The sequence below is a fragment of the Tupaia chinensis genome, unplaced genomic scaffold, assembly GCF_000334495.1.
Source record: "Tupaia chinensis unplaced genomic scaffold, TupChi_1.0 Scaffold000076_1, whole genome shotgun sequence".
Lineage (NCBI taxonomy): Eukaryota > Metazoa > Chordata > Mammalia > Scandentia > Tupaiidae > Tupaia > Tupaia belangeri.
In genome coordinates, this window is record NW_006159536.1 from 1,566,870 (window position 1) to 1,581,910 (window position 15,041).

Below are 15,041 nucleotides of genomic sequence, written 5' to 3' on the forward strand. Positions count from 1 at the left end.
CAGATAGACAGAGACAGAGAGACAGAAAGCAAGAAATCACCCCCCAGGGGGGATGGCCACGCCGCAATCCCTTCTCCTTTGGGATCTTGGGCACATACGTACACACACCTGGCGTGAGTTTAAGCCACTGGATCAGGGACTCGATCCATGGTCGACTACATGGGAGTCCAGCGACATAGCCATTACACTAACTGCTGGTTCCACCAGAGTGTTTTTCAAGTCACCAAGTCTGAGACTTCAACCAGCAGTCAGCTATGTTGAATCCAGCCTCTTTAACCAGGTCTGCCACCAGCTGGCCTTACAATCTAATTATTTTTCATAGAAATTTTCTTCTATTAATTTATTGATCTATCAAACTACTAGCTAATTATAAAATATTTACTATTAGGCTTTCTTTTTTAAAAAAGAATTATTTTACTTGACTTTATTTATTCATTTATTTTAATTTGACCAGAGAGGGACAGAGTGAAAGAGAGAGAAAGTGAGAAAGCAAGTCACCCTGTCCAGGACTCCACCAAGGTCGGCCATGTGGGAGTCCAGTGCCCTTAAGCACCACATCACCTGCCTGCCCAAGACTATTAAGCTTTCCATCCAGTGGATATTAGCTGGGCACCTCCTCCAGTTCAATGTTTTGTTTGTTTTGTTTTTGTTTCTTTGGCTTTGCAATAGGGCAGGTGCACTTGCTGAAGAGAAACAGAAACAATGAGGAGGAAAGTGAGAAATCACCCTCAAAAGGGGGTAGACACACCGCAATTCCTTCTCCTCCATTCTCCTCTTGGAGGTTTTGTTTGTTTGTTTTTGAGAGGTTTTTGTTATAGTACATGTGCACTTGCCAGAAGGACGGAGAGAGACAGAGAGACAGAAAGCAAGCAATCACCATCCAGGGGGGGATGGCCCCACCACAATCCCTTCTCCTCCATTCTCCTCTTGGGATCTTGGGCACGCACGCACATGTACCCGGCGTGAGTTTAAGCCACTGGGTCCGGGACTCAAACCACAGTCAACTACATCAGAGTTCAGTAACATAGCCATTATGCTAACTGCCGGTCCCTCCTCTAGGAATTTTGTGCACACATGCACACGCTCTATAACAACAACAGCAACAACAACAAAAAGGGTAAGCAGCTGAAATGGGTTAGAAATCGGATGCGTTTTAACTCATAGTTTCTGTACTAACTACTTTACTACTTGCTGCTCAAAACTTGATATCGGGACCAGAAGCAGTTGGTGTAATGGCTATATCGCTGGACTCCCACATAGCCGACTACAGTTCAAGTCCTGGACCCGGTGGCTTAAACTCATGCCAGGCACGTGTGCGTGCGTGCCCAAGATCCCAAGAGAAGATTGGAGTAGAAGGGATTAAACGTGGCCATCCACATTGGAGGGGTGATTTCTTGCTTTCTGTCTCTCTGTCTTTCTGGTGAGTGCATCATGCACACTATAGTAAAAATCTCTCCGAAAAAAAAAAAGGATACTTGATCTCAGCCACTTAATAATACCTTCATGTGTTATATGTCAGCCACAGTGACATACGCTTTATATTTGCTATCTCTAGTTGGCTATGTAGGAGTCTACTCAGGGGGTAGCCACACCACAATTCCCTCTCCTCCATTCTCCTCTTGGGATCCTGGACACGCATGCTTATGTGCCCAGCGTGAGTTTAAGCCACCGGGTCTGGGACTCCAATGGTGATCAATTACATGGGATTTCAGCAACACAGCCATTATGCCAATTGCTGGTCCCATCAGCTGCTTACCCTTTATTTGAGTTTGGTCAGTTTGCTTAGCTTAACTATTTAGCTTAACTATTTAGCTATTATAAAGTTATTCTAGTATTTATAAAATGTGGATAATTACTTTATTGGAGTTATTGTGAGGAGTGAAAAAATATATATAAGGCGAAGCACTCTCCTAATACATTAACATGCGAATTTAAAAAATTATATTCTACTTTTAAATTTTTAAATATGGGAATCTTCAGATTAAAAACCGTTTGAATCCTTCCCTTACATTTTAAGCATTGCTCTGGTGTCTCTTTAGTTTCCTTCATTTAAAAAATAAACAACTAAGCTCTGGTAAGTTTAATATCACCCCCTCTCTACATAAGAAAACATTCCCTATTTCTCTATTCTGAAAGGGATATAACTTTACAAGTGTATGTGTAAGCATAGTAACATGAAATTCCATAATGTTCCACGTCCTATTCTTTGGTTGGTTTCAATCCTTTAAGGTACATACAACTAAAATGTTTCACACATTCTGTACCCCAGATGATGTGAGACAAATGGGAAGGTTCGCGAAAAAGATTTGAGAAGGTTTTAGAATGTAGATTCTCACAGCTCACACCTCCTCTGAGTGCCAGTCCATGATATCACTCCTAGATGATTATTGAAGACATGAACATGAAAATATAACAATTAGCTAGGACACTTCAGGGTCTAGAATCCCATGAGATTCTGCTTGTTAAAAATGGTCCATGTGGACACTTTCAAAACCTGAAATTAGTTTGAATATTTTAGAAACCGTTCTAACACATACTAATAACAGACAAATGAGCTTGATACCAGACCCTGGAGATAACCAAAGAGAGCATTTGGGTCTAAAGTTCTCAGTAACGAATTGGGAATAGTCCTGACTTTTGACTTCCTCCCCATGCATGTGTAGAGTGCAAAATAACTGCATGCCCATGAAACTCAGAGATGCTTAAAACAAGATCTTTGGCATGTTGACTCAAGGTCCCATAACAAAGATATTCAATATAAATGTTACAGAAAGATAGACAATAAATTATAGGAATATTGCTGCTTATAGATAATAAAATTCTTTTTTTTTTTTAGGTTTATTCATTTATTTTTGCCGTAGGGTATGTCCACTTGCCAGAGAAAGACAGAGAGAGAGAAAGTAAGAACTCATCCCAGTGGTGATAGTCATTCTCCTCCTGGGATTTTGGGCACATATGCACACACTCTCAGCATGATTTTTATGCTGCCAGGTTGGGCACCATGTGGAAGTCCCAGAACCTTAACTATCATACCACCTGCTGGCTCCCAAGAATAAAGTTCTTAAGTGGATGGTTAGACTTAGCAAAACGTTTAGTCATTTTAAGAAGGAGGGCTGGGAGATGGCATAGCAGTTACATCACTAGACTCCCACATGGCCAACTGTGATTCAAGTTCTGGACCTGGTGTCTTGAAATTCATGCCAGGTGTGTGAGCGTGCATGCCTAAGATCCCAGAAGGGATTGCAGTGTGGCCATCCCTCTTGGGAAATTATTTCTCACTTTCATTCTCACTCTCTCTCTCTCTCTCTCTCTCTCTCTCTCTCTAGTGAGTGCATGCCCCCTAGGGCAAAATCTCTAAAAATAATACTAATAATAATACATAAAATAAAAAGATTAAAAAGAAATTCATTTCATTTCTTCCATGAGCAAGAGAGGCAGGAGAGAGACAGCACCCCAGCAGGATCCCAACACTGCAATCTACTCCCAGCTTCCTCCACCAGCCCCAGATCATAGGGAAGTCTCCAGATGCGAACTGGGAGCCCTTCCAGGTGGGTCCACCTTGCTGAGCACCACGTCTTATCCCTACGCCACCATCCAGTGCCCACGTTTAGTAATCTCACTAGCTACATATTGGGCAAGTCCATGGAGCCCAACTTTTAGCAATATATTAAGCTCTTCTATTTTCACATTCTTCCTTTTTTAACATTGTCATCTCTTCTGTCTCTGATCAAAACTTGAGTTTGTGGGATCAGCAGATGGCATAATGGTTATGTCGTTGGACTCCCATGCAGTTGACTGTGGTTCGAGTTCTAGACTCAGCAGCTTAAACTCACACCAAATACATGTGTTTATGTACTTGTGTGCATGTGTGCCCAAAATCCCAAAAAGAGAATAGAGGAGAATGGATGGTGGTGTGGCCGTCTCCCATGAGGAGTGATTTCTGACTTTCTGTCTCTTCATGTCTCTCTGTCGCTCCAGCAAGCATATGTTCCCTATAGGAAAAGAACTCCCTAAAAAAATGATAAAAAAAAAAATGAGGTGTGATGTTATAGTACATTGCAAAATCTAATGAAAAATACATTTGAAAAATAAATCTATGGAAAATAATTTAAAACTCCAACAATCCATTGTTTATTTAATCTACACTGTACCAAAATAATAATCTGAATAATGACCCATCGCTACATTTGTTTCTTGTCAGCTTGGTTGGTTAGATATACTAATTACAAAGTAAATGAATTCAGAGTGAGCAAAGGCCACAAAAAAATTAATCTATCAAGAGTTTAAAAAGATTGGGAACCAGCAGTTAGCGTAATGGCTATGTCACTGGACTCCCACGTAGTCGACCGCAGTTCGCGTCCCGGACCCGGTGGCTTAGAACTCATGCCGGGCGCGTGTGCGTGCGTGCCCAAGATCCCAAGAGGAGAATGGAGGAGAAGGGATTGTGGTGTGACCATCCCCCCTGGGGGGTGATTTCTCGCTTTCTGTCTCGCTTTCTGTCTCTCTCTGTCTGTCTGGTGAGCGTACGTGCCCTATAGCAAAAAATACTCTCAAAAAAAAAAAAGAGTTTAAAAAGATTGATGTTATTGGAGCCAGCAAGTGGTATGGTGGTTAAGGCACTGGATGCCCATATGGCCAACCATGGTTTGAGTCCCAGACTCAGCAGCTTGAAAATCATGACAGGCTCATGTGCATGCATGCTCAAAATCCCAAGAGGAGAATGACAAGAAAGGATTGTGCCATGGCCATCCCCCCAGGGGGTGATTTCTGACTTCTCTCTTTGTCTCTCTCCAGAGAGTCCATACACCCTTTTGGGTTTTTTTTCTTTTTTTTTTAATTTAAATTTATTTACATTCATTCATTCACTGTACATCATTACAGCATACAAAAAAAAAAAAAGAGTTCCCATCCAGAATATACTGTATATTGGCTTAGTCAAGCACATCAACATACGTGTTATCATCAACAAATAATTTCCCATTTCTTGTTTCCTGTATGTTTTGCTTTTTTTCCCATCCTCGATTCCCTATCTCTCACTCTCTGCCATCTCCCACCCTTCTCCCACACTGTACAATGCGCCCTTTTGGCAAGAAAAAAAAAATGATGTTATTGGAATGGAGGGGAGAGTCAGTTAGATTTACCTTTTAAAGATATCAGTGCCCTTATTTTTAAAACATTCAAGATGTAGACATATTTTTAGAAGTCTTTAAGTGGAGAAGCTCAGGAGCTGGTTCTAGTCCTACCTCTGACTTTATATAGGTCCAAACAGGGAATCACTCTTTACTAAGCCTGTGATATGAAGGATTTATAATCAGAACTCTTCTGCAAGTAAAAGAGATTCCGTCGAAGAGGGCTTAATTTTAAAAAGGGATTTTATTGATTTTTGTATTAATAACTGCAAAGGGTATGCCAGCATCAGGCATAGCTGGATCAAGGAGCTTTAAGTAATGTCACCAGAACATAGCTGTCCTCCCTCTATTAGCTCTGCGTTTCATTGTATTGGCTTCATTCTCAGATACATTTCTCCCTCTGTGGTGACAGCATTTCTCCTTGTATCTCCAGGTTTACAGCCCCAAAACCTCAAGTTCAGCAATAAATAAATAAATAAATACATACATCCAAACATACATACATTTGTCCCATAATTCCAAAAAAGTCCCAGAATTCAGTTTCATTGTATCTGACTGGCTTATGTTACATCATCAAAACACTCAATGTAAAGGCAAATGCGTTTCAACTGGCTGAACCTAGGTGAAAGGTCCTCCTCTGGAGCTAGAAGTGTAGTTAGAACAAAGACTGAGAGCGAAGCAAGAGTAATTTCCAAAGGAAAACCAAGGATCACCTTCAGAATAGAGGCAAGTTTAAATGTGCCAATGAAACAAATGTTCACTATAAGGTAAAACACATTTTCTCTAAGGTCCCTTCTGACCTTTATATTTCCAAAACTCTCTCTTTAAAACTTTCCTTAATGAGATAGGGAAATTGTTTCTTTTTAAGAATAATTTTATTTAACTTTATTTATTATTATTGTTTTATTTTCCAGTTTGACCAGAGAGACACAGAGAGAGAGAGAAGAAAAGTGAGAAAGCAAACCACCAGGTTCAGGATTTGAATCGCGGTCAGTCATGTGGGAGTCCAGCACTTTTTACCATGCCACCTGCTGGTCCCTAGGTAGGGAAATTGTTACTAAGAAAGGTTCAGTGAGTTGTCAAAGTCTCACAGCTACTAAATAACAGAAATGGAACCCAGGAATCTTATCTGGCAAATCTGCGCTCTGCATTGTTTCAAAGGGTCTAACGTCAGAAATCCCAATGGACTCAATGGAAAATGGTTCACAAACTGTGAGTCCTACCACTTCAGAAAGTATCGCGATTAAGAGCTTCTTCTGTTATTTCTTCTGAAGATACCATTAGGAACCTCTGATAACCTCTGCATTGCTTAATTTGATTGGTTGACTTTATTCTCTTTATTCTGAACATGCTACATACACACATGGGAACTGTTTTTGATTTTTTCAGAGAGAGAGATTTCTGCTTTGGGGCACTTGTACTCGCCGGACTGACAGAGAGAGAGAGACAGAGAGATGAAAGTGAGAAATAACCCCCCAGGGGGGTGATCACTCAGCAATCCCTTCTTCTCCATTCTCCTCTCAGGATTTTGGGCATGCACGCACACATGCCTGGTGTGAGTTTTAAGTCACGGGGCCTGGGACTCCAACCGCAGAATAGGTGGGAGTCCAGCAAAGCAACCATCATGCCATCTGCTGGCACCTGTTTCTAGCCTAGCAGAAGATGGTTTGGGTTGTCATGTTTAATGTCTGAGAATGCTCTCCTGGTTACCACGGCAACTGCCTAACAGTGACTCCTTATGTGTGGAGATAAGGATGCCAACAACAATGTTGTTTCTTTGTCTTGATCTAGATTAGCCCTGAGGGTTAGATCCCAATTTTGGTGATTTTTCTTTCTTAAACTTTCTTAGGAGGCTCTAGCATAGCCCTTGAAATTCTTCTTAAGACAGTTTTGACCAAGAGTTCAAATAGTTGATTCAATTTCCTATCCTCTGTCTCATTTCAGAACTTTGCATAGTACATACCTGGTAACTTATTTAAAATTGCATTTTTTTTTCCCTTCTTCTCAAAGGACTTTGTCCACTCTGGCATGTCATGTGATTGCTGGCTTACCAAGGTGCAAACTCATGAATATTCTTAATTAGAACTGTGGTTTCTCTCTCTCTTTCAAATTGGGCTATGTTGGAACTTAATTGCAGCAAGGGACTAGAAACATCTGGCAGGTCTCACAGCCATGATCTGTGCTTCTGGATATGCGGAATGAATTACCAGCAGAGGGGTGCGTCACTGTGATTGCTGATACGCTGTAGCGACGTGGAGGAAGAAGGAAGCAAAGCAAATAATGACCTCTCAATTAAGTTTTCCGAGAGGCTCAGATGATTAACTGGCTACAGGCAAAGTTTACTCTTCAATTGGAAACACAAGCCACAACATAAACCAGGCACACCTGCCATCCCAATCATTTAGAAATGGTGAAAAGAAACATCCCATTTTTTCACATTAGCAGGCTGTCCAATGTTTGGCAGCTCTTTACCAAATGATTTTCTTTTCCTTCTTTCATTAGTGTGAAGCTTGAAATAAGTTCTATTCAATATCATATTATTGACTTGATTTATGTCAAAACATTGTACTGACTATGACCTAGGTGGTGATACTGTTCAAGAGAATGGAGTGGATATTTAAAATGTAGTCCTAGAAAACCTAGTGAGAAATATTTAGTGGAGAAATTGCCCCTCAATTGAGAACTTAATGGCATAAATCTAAATGTTTATCATTGAAAATCACATGGTACATGTTGGCAAACAATACTGAATAATTTATTCAGTAAATATTTAAGAAGTGTATACTATTCGCAAACTCTTTTCATAGATCTTAGAGGGGATAGAAACATAAATATTCTTGAGATATTTACAGCCCACTAGAAGTCAGGAGAATGTCATTGGTAACTAGAATGTTAGGCAGCATGTAGTGAAGCATAATGAGAGTTCAAGGTAGGTAGGTAGAATTCGACTTCGTAGGGGTAAGATGAAAGGAGCTGTACAAGCCAAATTTCATAAGGATCAAAGGGAAAAGGGAGGACAGATTTGGAGATGAGATTCATCAAGTGTCTACAGTGTGAAAAGTAGGTTACAGGGGTGTTTTTACATATGTTATCACATTTAATTCTTAAAACAACTGTATGAGATTATTCCCAATTTACAGATGAACAGAATGAAATTTGGAGATGCTAATTCCTCCAAGATCACTGGAACAGTAACTGGTGGTATTGGAATTTAATATGTATATTCAGGGAAAAGTGACCAGCACAGTTTGGTCAATTTGTAAGAAGGCCACGAAGAGGAGACTGGAACATAATCAAGGCAAGATCACACCAGGCTAGACTGCTGGAATGAGAAGTTCAGAGTCAACTCCATAGATAATGCCAATCATTCACAGTCTAAACCAAAACTCAGCCAGTGAACCCATGCCTTGAGAGCTCTGACTGGAGCCCAATCACACAACCTCTAATTGTTGAAATCCCTCCCACATGTTCCTTGATGTGTATGACTTCCCCTTTTCCAGTATCTCGATGCTCCTGTGCCACATACTTCTATGTAGATGTGATGCACAACTCCATCCCAGGCATCCACAAAATCTACTAGTTTCAGGGGCCAGCAGATGGCATAATGATTACATTGCTGGATTCCCATGTAGTTGACTACAGTTCAAGTCCCAGACCCGGTGGCTTAAAACTCACATCGGGCATGTGTGCATGCGTGCCCAAAATCCCAAGAGAAGAATGGAGCAGAAGGGATTGCAGTGTGGCATCCCCCCAGGGGTTGATTTCTCACTCTCTGTCTCTCCAGCAAGTTCACATGCCATATAGCAAAAATCTCTCTTAAAAAAATCTACTAGCTTTAAATACATTACAAGTTTGGTAACTTTTCTAGAAATGCAGAGGAGTCAAGGGTAAAGATTACATCAAGAAATGAGATGTCTTCTGCCATTACCTGGGCCCATTCTTCTATTCCTGCTTTTTGTCTTCTCCCTTTCCTCTAACACAAGCAAAATGTTGCTCTGATTTCTTTCTCAGATGGCAGTTCCATGCATGCCCAAGGGTGGGTCCTTGGTGCGTCAGCTTCTCCCCCAATCCTTGAACCATTTCTTCTGAACAGAGGGTTCTCCTTGGGAGGATTTATAGCAGGATAGAGGGATGGATCAGTGAGAACCTGGAGAACATTGCCCTTGTGCAGCAAGAACTAACAAGGACTTTACTCCAATTTTGGCAGTAAGGATGGAAGAATAAAGAGTGGACATGAGAAATAAGAAAGGATAAACTATTTTTCAAAGGACAGGAAGAAGAGCTTTGTATTTTGCAGATTGCTTGCACCATGAAAATTTTCCAAGTTCTTTGAATGAGGTTTATAGTATTTTTTTTTAATTGGTCAAAAAACTTTAGTTCTGGGCCAGCAGGCAGTTAAGGTACTGGACTCCCACATAGCCAACCATGGTTCAAGTCCCAGACATGGTGGATTGCTCTCTCACTTTTCCTTTCTCTTTCTCTTTCCTTCTCTCTCTTGTGAGCACATGTGCCTGATAGAAAATTAAAATAATAATAATAATTAATAAAATTAAATAAATCTTAAAAAAAAAAGCTGTAGTTTTCTTTAAGTTTTGCTTGAAAGCTGGTACACTTTCCAGTTATAAAATAGAATGTCAGCAGGTGGCCTCAGAAAATAATTTTCCTAATATGCTTTGCACTTTGATCAGGGAAAAGATTTCATGCCACTACAGTTTTTCTGTTTGTTTTTAAGTCAGGATTTAGTTTCCATTTAGTGTACTTTGAAAAGCTGCAGACTAGTCACAGCACAAGACTGTCTACGGTCAGCTGAGCAGCAGAGACCACGGACACAGCGAGAGAGCAGGGAAGGCCAGTCATTTGTCTTTTCAGCAGGCACACACAAATGATCCTTTCCTGCCATATGTTCCAGAGCATTCTCTTCTTTCCCTTCAGGTATTTGACCCCCTATTGAATAGAGGCATTGATCAAAGTCGAAGCTGTAGAGTGACTGATAAAATAGTTTTAGCTTTCAGTAAAATCAAGTTCTTAAAAAAAGAGTTAAAGTAAAATGTTTGATATTTAATTCCTACCCCTCAGTCTCTGGCTTATGTGAACACAAGGATGTTGCTTCACTACCCTTTACTTCTGGTTTCTTTTTTTGAAAAAGATACATAGCCTAGAAATTCTACAACAAGAAAGATTTTTTTTTTTTTGTACTGACCTTAAAGATGGAACCTCTTAAGTAAAAGACGGTCATTTGAAATAAAGCTCCCCATGTCTATTTCCAAAGAATTATGACTGAGAAGGTTCATGTGAGGTGAAGGAGAACACGAAGAAATAGACATCAAGTTGAGATGCTGTGCCAAACATCTGGAGGAGAGGATGAGAGCATTATGGGAAAACAGATGGAGAGAAGCTTGGCCAGATAAAATTAAAGGCAACGCCACTCAGCAGTTGATTAGCTAAGAGAATTCTATTTAAAAGGAAAGTATCTATAAAACCTGTGCTTTAAATAGTCTCTTGACATGAGAACACTTTAAAAAATTAGTGCTCTTATCAGGCCTTGAGGTTTGCTTTGAAGGTTTTAATTTACTAATTACTGAGAGTATTGTTGCTTTGGTTTTCTTTTCTTTTCTTTTTTTTTTTTATTGGAAACAAGACTCTGATAACCAAAAAGCTTATAAAGACTCACACTAAAAATTATTTCTATGCCATTTTAATTAGCCTACTGAAACTCCATTGGAAAATTAGGGTAAAACATGCATTTGTGGGTGTGAGTTAAATATCTGTGTTTGTCAAGAGAAGCTAATAAAGCCTCTTTGGGAATTGGTTTTACCTCTGCAAGAGTTTGCTCTTGTGTATGAACATGTTATCCATTAGCTATATTGCACACAGGGCTTAAGGCCCACAAGCTTCTCAAAAGTACAATAAAATGTTTAAGATCTGATATTAAAAAATATACTGGGTACAAAGATATTAAACTTGAAAACTGAAATTAATAATAGTATCGATGGGACCAGCAGTTAGTGTAATGGCTATGTCGCTGGACTCCCATGTAGTCATCCACGGTTCGTGTCCCGGACCCAGTGGCTTAAGACTCATGCCAGGCTCGTGTGCATGCATGCCCAAGATCCCAAGAGAAGAATAGAGGAGAAGGGATTGCGGCATGGCCATTTCCTCTGGGGGGTGATTTCTCGCTTTCTATCTCTCTGTCTCTCTGTCTGGCTGGCGAGTGCACACGCCCTATGGCAAAAACCTCTTAAAAAATTAGTAAAAAATAATAATAATAATATCAAGAGTATGTAACAATATTAAGCATAAAATTACAAAGATATTGACACATTTTTACCACAAACTACTGTGATATATTTAATATGACAAATATGGCATGAGCCATCTAAAAATCAAAATGCCCAGGCCCTATAGAAGTCTTAAAATAGCCCTGCTAGTGTGTGGAGAAGGATTCTTCTGAGAGAGCATATATATTCTGCTATACATTCTTTTTGTAGCTCAGATCTCCTCCAAGTTCCACATATTTGGGCAGGGGCAACCTTTTCTTTCCTATCCAAATAAAATACTTGAGTCCCTAGTGCATGAACTAAGAGACATCCATCTTGTTCCTCAAGATTCCATTTACTCCCTGGAGGTCTACTGCTATCTTAGTTGCCTGTTGCCCAGACTTCCTGGTTCTTCTGAATTCTGGATCCCTGCCTCCTATGCCCCTCCTGCAGCTGCTATCCTCTTTCCATGCTATGTGTAGCCCCCTTTCTTCTCATTTCCTCCAGAACTCACCACCAATAAAAAGTGCATGACAGACTTTCTGAAGGGAATGATGGGAATGATGAAGGGGGACTATCACTTCATGGAATAGCCAAAATATGAAAAGGTAATACTCTACTTAGAATTCTTCTACCAACCCCTCCACTCTCGGGAAATTTTTTACTAGAGCTTTCTTGCCTCGGACCCTGAACCGCCCTAATAATGCTGGGTCTCACTGTCCATGGCAAGATATCCATTTTCCACCTCCCCATTTTTCCTGGTTCCCAAGACCCCCAGCTTACCAGAGAAAAAGCGAGCATCCTTGCCACAGAACACCTAACTCATTTTACCCAGTGATTCCTTTTACATTCCTAGTGATGCCTATTATTGAACTCTCCTAGCAAAGATATATTTTGTCTTTAATTAAATTCTGCCATAGCCTTAGACTGGGGAGCTGCTAAGAATTTTTTTTTTTTTGACTAGTAATCTTTTTCTTCTTATAATACTTCTAAAGAAGACTATTGTGGGTCAAAGTGACAAATGAAATATGTCTCAGCAAGAATTCCTTCCCCTGAATGATTTTATTTTTATTAATTAATTTTTTGCTGAAAATAGAGTCCTTGGAGATACAAGTCCTTTGAAACTTGATGGAGGTGCAGAGTACAAGGACCCAGCTTTTGCTTCCAAAGAACGCCATACTTCAACTCATAACACAGATTGAGTCCAGGGAAAGGAATTTGGGAATGAATTGCACAGTAGAGACAATCTTTTTTAGAAAAGTTAAATAAAAAGAGACAAACACAGAACTAAAGCCAACAAGGGCCCTAGGGACAAGGTAATATGTGAGTTAGGCCTTAAGAGAGAAGGAGGACCATTTCCCAGGAATTCTAAGAAAATATTTTCTTTTATTTCATTTGACTCTGAACATCTTGATGAAAATTGTGGCCCCAAAAAGTCTGTTTTGTCTCAATGATGTAGTTCAAAGGACAAAGGGATTCAAAATACTCTTTGATTCTTATTTGACCTCAGCACACTGTTTTTCTCCATTTAACAAATGATGGCCGTTTACAACCTCCTATAGAATGAGCTGCTATATGACCAATGGACAGGGTCCGACTTGAAGGGACAAATACAGTAAGATACGGGCTCTCTGCTGGCCAGCAAGAGATAACACAGACGCAGAAGCAGAATTGCAAAGTGATGCAGTCAATGGCACGATGGAGATGGATGGGGAGGACCACGGACACAGAGGTTGACCCACTTCTTGGGATGCTACGGTAGTTTTAGGAAGGGATGACTGGGAGAGAGGAGAAGGTGAGCATTGCAGGCAGAGGAGGTAGAATGTGCAAAAGCAGGTCAAGACATAGTCCGGTCTGGAGCATATGCTGCACTGAAGCAGTGCTAGAAGGGAGGATAAAGAAGCAGGACATGGGCTGGGAGATGCTTATGTGCAAACAGGTTCTAAAGGGTCCTGTGGATGCCATTGAGAGGACAGGGGCTGGTGATGGCCTTGGGGGCCAGAGATGTGATGAGACAGGCTTAGTGGGCAGGACTGTACCTATGCCCAGCCCAGCCTCCACAGAGCAGGGCTGTTCAGTGTGATTTCTATACTAGGTTCTCATACCACATTTCATTTGGCCAAATAATGGAAAACAGGCTTTTCAAAAAAGCAGATGACAATGAAAATCATGAAATGCCAATTATAGAATGGTGATTCTGAAAGATAACTCCAGCATCAGTTAGAAAGTAAATCCAAAGGCATGGAGACCAATCAGTGTGTATTAGAATGGTTTAGGTAAGAGTTGGTGAAAACTGAGACAAAAGCATGGCACAGATTAAAAATGTACTTGAGGGCATTTTGTAAAGTAGGAAAAGTGTTCCAGAGATCTAAGATCGTGTCTGGTGAAGGAGGAGACGTGACTAATCCATAAAACTACTTGTTCAGTTCACTTAGACTCTGTGCCCTTTACCATAGTAGGAGGGATGATACAGTCAGTAACAAAAATGGCCTTGCTGTCACCTGGTTAAATGGGACACTGGGGACTGTCTTCATGGCCCTGTCTTCTTTATTGGTGGAATCTAATTGACAGCTAGTAATTGTAGGGGTGTAGATGAGAAGGCAAAAAGATCAAACAAGACCTAGAATCCCAAAAGGTTTAGCTTATCATCTGCCTTGGAGGCAAGGAAGGTTCTCCATGCAGAAGCAGGAGATGCACAGGGATGTGGCTGCCCTGGTCTATCTAAGCCCTCCTAAGTTCTCCAGAGTAAGACCTTCCTCTTCGTTGGCTCTGGCCGCACCAAGTGATTCCTATAGCCTCTCCCAAGGCCCCTTGGGCCTGCTAGTAACTGCTTTCCTCCCCTTACTTCCCCAAACCCTCTCCTGTTTGCATTACCAGTTGCCCTGCTGTCCACATAGTCTGGTAAAGAGTTGGAACCAGAGGGTAGAGAAGGAAAAGGAGAGGAAATCATCACTAGGGCCAAGCCAATGGGTAGAAAGTATAAAATGTAATTAGACACTGAGTGAGCTACAAAGATTAGATTCCTGTTAGCCAATATCCTGTAGCTTATTAAGACCAAAAGAGTGTTTGCTTCCCAAACTGCTGTTGCGTTCTTAGCTAGATATGGAGTAGTGATAGAGACAGAAAGAGAGAGGGAAAGGCAGAGAGAAAGAGAGAGAGAAATGCAGGTAGAGATAAATACAGATACATACATAGGCATATATACATATATGAGAGTACTTCAGAAAGTTCATGAAAAAATAGAATTACGGTATAAGTTTATTTTGGTGCAAAATGTCTTTAACTATACATAGTTTTTGTCTCTTTTTTCTTTTTTAAATAAGGTTTCTTTATTTCTTCAAGGAGTAAAGGAGACAGAGAGAGAGAGACAGAGAAATAGCACCCAATAGTTTCCAAAACCACAATCAACCCCCATTTCTCTCCAAATGGATATAGATCATAGACGTGTACATTCCCAGTGTGCTCAGGGAGGTCTCCAGATGTGAACCTAGTACCTTCCCATGTGTGTCAGCCTCATAGAATGATGTACCACCATCTGGCCCCACATCACTTTTTTTCAGAAATAGTTTCAAATATTTTCCACAAACTTTCTGAAGCCTCTTCATACATCCACGTATACGTAGACAGGTACAGTGCCTCTTATTCCTTAATTTTG